The following is a 10,024-nucleotide window of genomic DNA, read 5'->3' as shown; positions in this document are numbered from 1 at the left end:
AACCATGCGTTTCTTATTGTTTCATTATAGACCTCAGCTGTGAACCATAAGTAAAAGTGCATACATCTAAACTCATTGTCCCAAACACATTTATCAGACATTAGACTGATGACAGCGCATTTATCTTTGGACCTGGGTTTTTGTCCATGTGATTAATCGCCTTTGGGATAGGATGGATGAAAAACAAGAGATTTTTAACTGAGATCATTCATTCCTTTTCTAATCAAAAACTTTTTGACCTCACCACCTAGAGTTATACGCTGAAATCTATCTTTGTAACACACCCCAACAAACTTTTGAGTAAAGAATTTTTAATGGTCTTTAAAACTTAAACTGTGCACATTTTCTGATGTAAAGCATGTCATTTGCTTGCCTCCATGGAGCTGTAGTTGCTTTGCCTGAAACCTTCTGGAGTATGACATTTCTATGTATCTGTCTAACATTTGAAACATCCATTCTTTTTCATCATTTGAAACATCCATCTTTCTTTTTCATTGTAATCAGGCTTGCCTCTCCACAGATCTCACCTACAAATAACTTGGTGTAGTTGTGTTACCTGCATGGAGAAAAAATTACTTTAATACCATACTGAGAGTGTTTTATTTCATGTTGCTTTGTCTGTCATTGCTTTATCTGCTTTGTCTGCCTACCAAGTCAGGTCAGGGGCTACATTTATAAAAGAATTGAGAAATTGTATGGACAAAACTCACATTTTATGTAAAAAAAATATTCAGATTCATAAAACCCTCCATATGTACTCCCTCACACTTTTTCCTCTTCATAGATCAGACCTGTAACAGAAATCTGCACACATGATCCCACCTCAGGTCATGGCCCTTTAACGCCCCCATTTCACCATGAAAGGACAATGCAAAATGAGTTCTGAATGAGATTTACCTAAACATGAGCCGATAATGAGCAGGTTTGATTGACACACAGGGGCAAAGAGGGCACAGGTGCTGTTTAATTCTCATAGTGCTTTGTGGACCCTTGTGTATGCAGAGCTTCAAGTGCATATGTTTAACTTCAGTGTCTTGTGTTGCTCATGTCAGCCTGATCGGCCCCAGGCTGTGATGTCCCCTGACCTTGAGAGGAGCAGCACTGTCCCCCGGGGGCCACACAATAAGGGCCCCCCACACTCATACATATTATACACGCACATATTACACACACAACACACAGATACATACTACACACACACATACCCAAGCACACACACGTGCATACACACTCTCACACACATGAAACAATTGTGGACAGGGGAGCTGAGTGGACAGTGGCGGTGGATCTGCAGCATCTCCTGGACAAATGGAGCTGGGTCAGGAAACACCTCTTCAAAGAACAGCTCCAGGATGTCGTCAACATAATCTGCATTAATGGACAAATATCTGTTCCTTTTTCTGTTTATTGAAAGTTTAAATATTCTATTTAAAATTATAATTATTTATTTTTTGTATTTTCTTTGTTTTTATGTTTGGAGTTGAGATAATAGAGGTTAATTGTATTTATGGTATAGAGACTGTTTATTACTACTTTTTAAGTTATTTGTGATGTTTATTTGTTGTTTTGCAAATACAGCAGATATGGGAGATTAGTAGATATTTGTTTGTGATGTAAATTTTTTGCATGTAAAATATTTTCTTAACGGTGCGATTACTTACAAAAGGTAGCCTCAGTTTTGATGGGCTACATGTATGTATGTATGTATGTATGTGTATATATATATATATATATATATACATACAATGTCAGGGGGTGTCTCATTTCATTGTTTTATGTGTAGTGTTGCATGTTTTTCCAATTTGTAGTTGTTTTTTGCATGTTTTGGGCGTGCCCCCACCCTTGCCAGACATCGAAGGTGGGACATTGGTGCTGCGCACCTGTTCCATATTGATGGCAGGTGTGGCGCTAATGAGGGCTGATAAATGGTCCAGAGCCAGACAAAGGCAGACAGAGAGGGAAAGTTGATCTTGTTGCAGCATTTCACTTTCACATCCAGGAGTGGTACAATAGCTTTACCCAAATATTCACTGATGGAACAAAAAAAAACAGATACAGATGTGACAGGCTTTGGAGTAGCTGTCCCTTCCAAAAACATTGGGATTAACAGGTGGACCTCAGATGCCCTGGGAGTTTACACTGTGGAGATGGTGGCTGTGTTGGTGGCACTAAAGTGGGTAGAGATGGCGAAGGTGAAACAGGTGCTAGTGTGCTCTGACTCCTCTTCAGTTCTCTCTAGTATTCAGTCTCTTCAGTCAAATACTAGACCAGACAAATTGTCTGATATATTGACGTGTATAACCAGACTTAATCATCATGAATGTCTTGTTAAGTTTTTATGGGTGCCAGCTCACGTAGGTATTGGAGGAAATGAAAAAGTAGATAAACTGTCTAAAGGATCCCTAAGCAAAATGAGTATTGAGATGACTATCAAGAGCAGCAAATCGGAGGCAAAGAGTCTGATCTGGAGACAGATCACTAAAGAGTGGCAGAGGCATTGGGATACTGGAGTAAAGGGCAGACATCTGTATCTGTCGTAACGGTGTGGGTCAGGACCAAAGTATGCGGACTCAGAGCAGGTTGACAGTGTTTATTTACAAGTCTTGTGAATCAAAGTCTTAAACAGTTCAAATAACACACACGAGGACCCAGGAAGCAGGAGGCAGGCAGGACGGACGGAGAGCGGGTCGGGAACGGGAAGCCGGGGCTGGAGTGAAGACGGGAGCGGGGACGAGACCAGGACAGACAGTCCAAGGACAGACAGATAGTCCAAGGAGCGGGACCCAGGGTAAGAGGCAGGCGGGACGCCAGAGACCAAGACAGGCAGTGCAGAGTGAGATGACTGTACCGGAGCGTAGAGGCAGGAGTAGGAGCGGGCAAAGGCAGGAGTCTGGAAAGGTGGCAAAAATCCAAAATGAGAACCAGTAGGCGGGTAACAGGAAGGCAAAAACAGAGCTGGAACATTCACGTTTTACACGCGGACGGTCTGGCTCCGAGTGTAGTCTGCCAAGTCTTCTTATGCGCCACCACAGGTGAGGGTGATTGCGCTAATGCGCTCCAGGTGTGAGCAGAAGGAGTCAGAGACTCCGCCAAGCTCCAGACAGACAGGTGAGGGAGGGGGAGAGAGAGTATAGGCGGGCAGCAACAGACATCATGACAGTATCAAATTAAAAAAGAGGTGACAGGGCTCAGTGTGCAAGGGGGGTGCAGGAGGAATGAAATGGTGATCACAAGACTGAGGCTGGGACATTGTGCACTTAACAGGACATTACACATGATAGGTAAGCACAGGACTGGGCTGTGTGAGGTGTGTCAAGAAGAGGAAGAGACAGTGGAGCATGTATTTCTAAGGTGTAGGGGCTACAATGTAGAACGGGAATCACTGAAGGAGAGCCTGGAAAAACAGGGACATCAAGCATTTTCACTGAGGAGTGTTCTGAGCTGTGGTAGTAAGGGCCAACTAGGAGCAGTGGTAGCCTTTTTAAAGGAGACCGGTGTTTATTATAGGATCTTGAAATATTTCTTTTCTTTTCTTTTCGCATCAGATTGTGAGCCTATTCTGTCCCATACTCCGGAACAGTAGGTGGCGGTAATGCTCCTATACAATGGTTGCCAACCGCCGTAAAACAACAAAAAGAAGAAGAAGGCAGACAGAGAGAAGAGGGGGAAGAGACAAACGGGGGAGAAGAGAGGACAGAAGGGTGCAGGCAGGAGAGCCCAAGTAAGGAGTGAGTAGCATGGGGAGAACACAGGAGACACCGGACAAAGAAACAGGTGCAACAGGGGAAAGGAAAGATGTACGGGGGACGAGACGCAGCGCTGAAGCGCGGACGAGGACGGCCTGGGCACAGCGCGAGTCGTGGGATTGAAGCCGGGCCCTGTGGAGACAGCATCGGGGCAATCCGGAGGAGCCCGGAGCGCAGAACTGGAGTGACGCCGTGTGGCGGCCGGAGGAGGCGGGGGACCGGAGGACAGGCTGACCTACGGCGAATACTAGTACTGGACGGCTCTTAAAAGCCAGGTTCCGGCCTGGAGGAGCCAGAAGCGTAACCCAGGGCGACGCAGCGCGGCGGCTGGATGAGGCGCAGACCCAGAGGCGGATCGATACAACTATGGCGTGCACAACTAACACTGGACGGCTTGTTGCCATCCAGCGCGGGTCCACGTGGTGGTGTAGCCTGGAGGCCCAGGAGTAAGAGGGGGACCCCGCTGCTGTCGTGGGCGTCTGGGTCATAGCGGTTTGCCCCGTTCCCTTGTGAACATTTTTATAGAAACATTGTTGTGCTCTTCCAGAAATTCAACTTTTCCCTGTGGACATTTTATAGAAACATTTTATGGTTTGTAATCCTTGTCTGAATAAATGGTTATAAAATGATATTGTGGTTTTTAACTCATTGCTCACCCCTGTGACCTGCCGGAAATTTAGAACGGAGCCCTAGACTCCTTAACTCTAGGTGGCGTTGCTGAATAAAATTCATAATAGTATAATGGACTATTAATTCTTCACCCCACTCGCCTCGGCCGACATATATATATATATATATATATATATATATATATATATACACACACACACACATATTTACCTTTTTCCTTGCTACATAACTCCATATATCTTACTTCATATATTCATATATGTTTTCTGTGAGTATAGGCATTTTCTTTCAATAAAATCATATGTAACATGTAAATTCCAGATAGATAAATGTAATGCTATTCTATGGAACATTACAAATAAAGGAATATAAAAACAGGTGGGTGCACCCCTCACCAGAAAGTTACACCTTTAAACAAGCATTTCTTTATATATTCTGGTCCTCGTTCAGTTTTGGTTCAGTCCTGGCTCAGTGTCTGAGTTGGCTGTTGCAGCATAGTACAGGTTGTAAACTTGTGGAGTCACTGTTCCTATGGTGTTTCTGCTAGTCCTGGCTTAGTCCAAGTTTAGTCCTGACACAATATCCTCTGTAGTCTTGGTATATAAAGTCTGGTTCTGGTTCTGGTTCTGGTTCGGTCTGGTTTGGTCTGGTTTTGGTTTGGTCTGGGTCTGGTTTGGTGTGGTTCTGGTTTCTGGCTTAGTCCTTGTTTAGACATTCTGTTGCAGTCCTGGTTAACTGTGGTTCAGGCATGGTTTAGTCCTGGTTCATCGTAAATGTCAAATTTTTAAATAGAGCTTTTCCACCTTCAAGGCTCAGAGTGCTTTACATCAAGGAACCACTCACCCATTCACACACAGATTTATACACTGGTGTAAACAGACAAGGTGGGTGTCTTGCCCAAGGACACAACAACAGCATTCATCTGTGGGAGCTGGAATGGATCTGACCATGTTACCAATGATGAATTCTGCTATAGACATAGCAAAATTCAAACCTGTTGCAGTGCACGATCAGTGGGCAAGTACTTTAACAATTGAGCTACTGTCGCCCTGTCATAATACTGGGTAATTTGGACCAAAAAGTGCAGTACTCTGGGATGTTTTACAATGTTTATTTACAATAAGTGAAATATCATTCAAAAGTGGGGGTAGATCTGGCGGGGATCAGGAAGCTGGGTGCGGGCGGTGCGATGGGGCAGACAAGGTGGACAGAACCGGGACCGGGAGCAGAGCGTGAGCCGGAGTCCAGGAACGGGGAGTGCTGAGACGGAGACAGGGCGAACTGAGCCAAGACAGGGAGCAAGGTGCGGAGCGGGGTCCAGAGACGTGAGAGGCAGGGAACAAGATGAGACAAGACAATACCAGGACAGGAACGAAGCCGAGAGTGCATGAGCTGGGAGGAACCAGGGAATGGGACGTTTACACGCGGACAATCTGGCCCCGAGTGTCTGGTCCTGGCTCCTCTTATCCACGGCAGGTGGCGTTGATTGCGCTGATGAGCTGCAGGTGCGCGCGGGAGGAGCCAGAGCTCAGCCCAGCTCCGGCTCCGGCAGGTGGGGGAGGTAGGAAGCAAGACCAGGACCGGAAAAAGTGCGGATTGTGACACGCCCCATTCCCGGTTTAGTCCTGGTTTAGTTCTGGTTCATTCCTAGTTTACTCCCAGTTCTTTCCTGGTTTAGTTCTCGTTCAGTTTTTGTTTAATCATGGCTTAGTGCTGGTTTACTTTCGGTCTTGATGTGGTCTGGATCCTCGGACTATTCTTCGAACCATTCTCAGTCCAATCCTGATGACAGTTGCCATGATGACCAGAAGGAAGTTGGCAACGTCCAGACTGTAATACTGGATCCAGCTGAGCTCATAGGAGGCCAGCCGCAGGTGAGACACGCCATTCCTCAGGACAATTGCCACCCAGAACGTCGCCTCCTGCAGGGCAGAGAGGGGGGGCAGTTCCTGTGCACCACCGACGCCCTGAGTATGCATTCTTTGTAGCTGAGGATCATAAGAGATGGAGTCATTAGAGGAAGAAGATCAAACACATTCAAGGACAGCTTTAGACAGTGCTACTAAGTTGCTTTTTAGGTTCTATATTACGCAAAACTGACTCATGAGCTTTAATTCTTGTTTATGCTAATGCATAACAGACCTGCAGTTGTGTTTTGTTTCATTCACACATGTTTGAGTAACCCTTTATTATTAGTCTGTCTACATCTCCAAAGGTCAAAATGCTCTGTTCCACCTTGTTATGTCATGAAGTGGTAGTTTTCAAGTTAACAACTACCTTTTACTTTTAGCTTAGTAGAGACTGAAAATTGCAGGGCTGAAATCATTCAAATGATTCTAGTGAAGGTGTATGAACTTTAAAAAGACAATGGAGCACATCCTGTATCACCACATGACATCACAAGGTGGATTTGTGTTTGAGAGAAGAACTCATTCTAAATATGCAGGGTGTTAAACATGTGTGAGTGAAACAAAACACAACTCCAAGCATGTTTGTAATGAGGAAACATTGTTATTATTATTATCATTATTATTATTATTAACATAGATAAGACAATAGCATAATATGAGCCCTTAAAGAATATTATGTCCGCTCAATAAAAAATGTAATAATAATAATAATAATAATAATAATAATAATAATAATAATAATAAACTGCTGATATAAAAAAAAATTAAATGTTTTGCAATTGTTACACTTTTGCAAGTCTAATTTTTATTTTGCAGAGGGGTCTTGAGGCGGTTACTATGAGGGTCCCGGCCTTGTGAAAATCTGAATGAAAAGTAAACTAAGGATCTTATTGTGTGAGCAATAATAACAAGTGTCAATAAAGTAAAAGTAAAAGTATCACATGAAAAAAAATCTATATCCTGTGTTCCACCTCTGATAACGATTTGTAATAAAACTATTATATCATTCCCATGTATGTGTAAATTCAAATAATGAAAAACTAAAGACAGAAGATGCTAATATGGTGTTAACACTCAACTAACACATGGCTCACCTGGGATTGCTGATGACCTCATTGATGGCTGATGTCACTTCCTGTGATGTCATGGAGTTGAAGTTGAGCACAATGGCGCCCCCTCTGCGGCTCAGATGGGCCAGGTTATCTGACTGGTCACTGAATTAAAAACATTTGGTATAATTACAAAATAGACTGCATAAAGAAGTGGACAAAGTGAGTGTGACGTCATCCACAGCGTTCGGCTCCAAATGAAGCTCATCGAGGCTAGATCAATTATAAGGGCCAATTTGGAGCCAAGTTTCATATTTGGAATTCCAGCCAAAGATTAAATCCAAAGCAAGACTGTTAAAGGTATCACCCCTTCCCCAAACTCTATTTAACGTTTATGCATCGCTTGTAGTATCTATAAACTGTAGTATCTACAGTATAAACTATTTCATATCAAAATATAAAAATGTTCTTTTGTAATGTCTGCACTCTATGGGTCCTCTGTCTGCACTCTATGGGTCCTCTTTATTTGAGGAAGTTACTGCAGCCCTATACTCCAACCAGAGCCGTGAGGTCAGAGATCAGCTGATCAGCTCCTGCTGCTGTGCCCAAATCCAGGCTCCAGACCAGAGGTGACAGAGCCTTTTCTGTGGCAGTGCCCAGACTATGGAACAGTGCCCTCTGCCGGTCAGATCCTCTCAGTCTTTAATACATTTAAGACAAGACTTAAACCCACCTCTTCTCCCTGGTATTTAACAATAGACAGGATATACAAGTGTTTGATAGTTACTATGTGTTGTGTTATCTGTACATTTGTCTGTATAGTTTATATGAAGCTTTTTGTTTAGCTAAAGATGTTTTAAATGTGCTATAGAAATAGAATAGAGAGAGAGAGAAGAGAGAGAGAGGGAAAGAGAGAGAAACAGAGAGAGGGAGAGAGGTACCAAGGAGGTCACTCTGAGGAATCCAGGGGAGCAGTTTGGTGTTTGTTCCCAGAGAGCGAGGGGTAGGTCCACTGTACCTCCAGATTACCTAAACACATATGACCTGGTTTAGACGTGATGTAGTCCTGGTGTAGTTCTGGTGTAGTCTTTGTTTAGTCCTGGTTAAGTCCTGGTGTAGTCCTGGTGTAGTCCTGATGTAGTCCTTGTTTAGACCTTTTGTGGGATCTGGGCCAGTGCAGTAGCGATGACCTCAGCACGCTCCATTGTCAGGTTGGTTACCATGGAGCCAAACGTGACGACCACAATCCCAGAATTGACTGAGTTCACAAACTCCTCAAGATCCAAAACAGGGAAAAAGTCAAATCCACTTTTCTCACTCATCTAACAGTGTCAGGTCGTGTCTGTGTGACTGGCGGCTCACCTTTGGCAGCGGATTGGCCGGAGTGCAGTGGAAACCAGCTACATAGCGAAAGTTTGGGGGGGAGGGACCTGGGACTCTCGATGTCCCAGTAAGTCCTGATCAGCCACATGTCTGTTTGCCCCATAGTTTCACACACAGTGGTTGACTGCCCTGCACATAGTTTACACAACAAGGTTTGATCTATTTAAGGTTTATATTAAATATTAAGACCTCAGTTATATCCCACACTTCATCACTCCATCATGTGAGATTTAAAACATGATTTTAGAGGTGCTGTATATGTAAGATTCAGGTCCTTTTCACACAGCCACGAGTCAGGTCAATGTCACAGAACCCAACGGTCACATTCTGGACCATAGTAAAAGCCCAAGAGAACAGGCGGCCTCAAAGCCATGGACCCTTAGCTGACCCCAATCCCGGGTTTCAATGTATTCCTAGATTTTAGGAAAGTAACTTGTACAACCACTGTACAGATACTGGAGATGTGTATTCTTGATGTTCAACTCGGTGTTCAACTCACTATAAACTTTAATCTGGTGCAGAATGTTCCTTCAAATAAAGACTAAACTAAACTCAAACATTCTGGGTAATTACAGTATCTCCATAGATACAGGCAGGTGGTGAACCCATTTTACGTTTTATTATTTTATTATTTACATTATTCCTCTTTGGCTGTGGGCTGACAGAATGTTTTGTATTGTATCATTTTGGGTTTTTTTTCTTTACCCAGAATGTCTGACTAGAATCTGTCCAGGGAGAGTTTCCAGAAGAGGACGGACACTGTGGAGCTCAGCAGGTTGGTCAGCAGACTGGTCACTCTCTCACTAAAGGTCATGATGTCACTGTACGGCAGAGGGGAGGAGGGGACGTAGCTCGGAGGTAAGAGGGCGTCCTGGTTTAATTCAGATGTAGTTGTGGTTTAGTCCTGACCTCAAATACTATAAACGTAAAGCTGTTGTGCATCTGTGTGTTGTTGTATGGAACGGAGGGGCTGCTGATGGAGTGTTTTTTTCAGCTCTTGGATCAAACTCTTCATATTCAACCAATGACTGAATTTTCCTGGAAACTCAAGGATGCTGCTCCCCCAGGCTGGACCAACCAGGAACCCGATCAAAACTAGGACCAATACCTGGACCGAGACCGAAGACAGGAGCAGGGACCCCATCGTAACACACAGGGTTAGCACATAGAGATCAGATCAGATATAAGTTAGGACATTGCAAAAATCTTACTTACAAATAGCTTATTATTGTCAATACTACTACTACTACTATTACTACAGCAGATACATCAGTCAAGTTATTACAAAGCACAAACCAGAGTTGGA

At 43.8% G+C, this 10,024-nt stretch overlaps 1 pseudogene; it reads right to left on the bottom strand.

Annotated features, from left to right (window-relative positions):
- Positions 1-4,010: 4,010 nt before the first annotated feature.
- On the bottom strand, positions 4,011-9,862 carry LOC117386061 (UDP-glucuronosyltransferase 2A1-like; annotated as a pseudogene).
- Positions 9,863-10,024: the final 162 nt, after the last annotated feature.

The sequence above is a fragment of the Periophthalmus magnuspinnatus genome, chromosome 18 (genome assembly GCF_009829125.3).
Source record: "Periophthalmus magnuspinnatus isolate fPerMag1 chromosome 18, fPerMag1.2.pri, whole genome shotgun sequence".
In the NCBI taxonomy this organism is placed as follows: Eukaryota; Metazoa; Chordata; class Actinopteri; order Gobiiformes; family Gobiidae; genus Periophthalmus; species Periophthalmus magnuspinnatus.
Note: the sequence above shows the minus strand (reverse complement) of the source record. Positions and strands in the feature narration are given on the sequence as shown.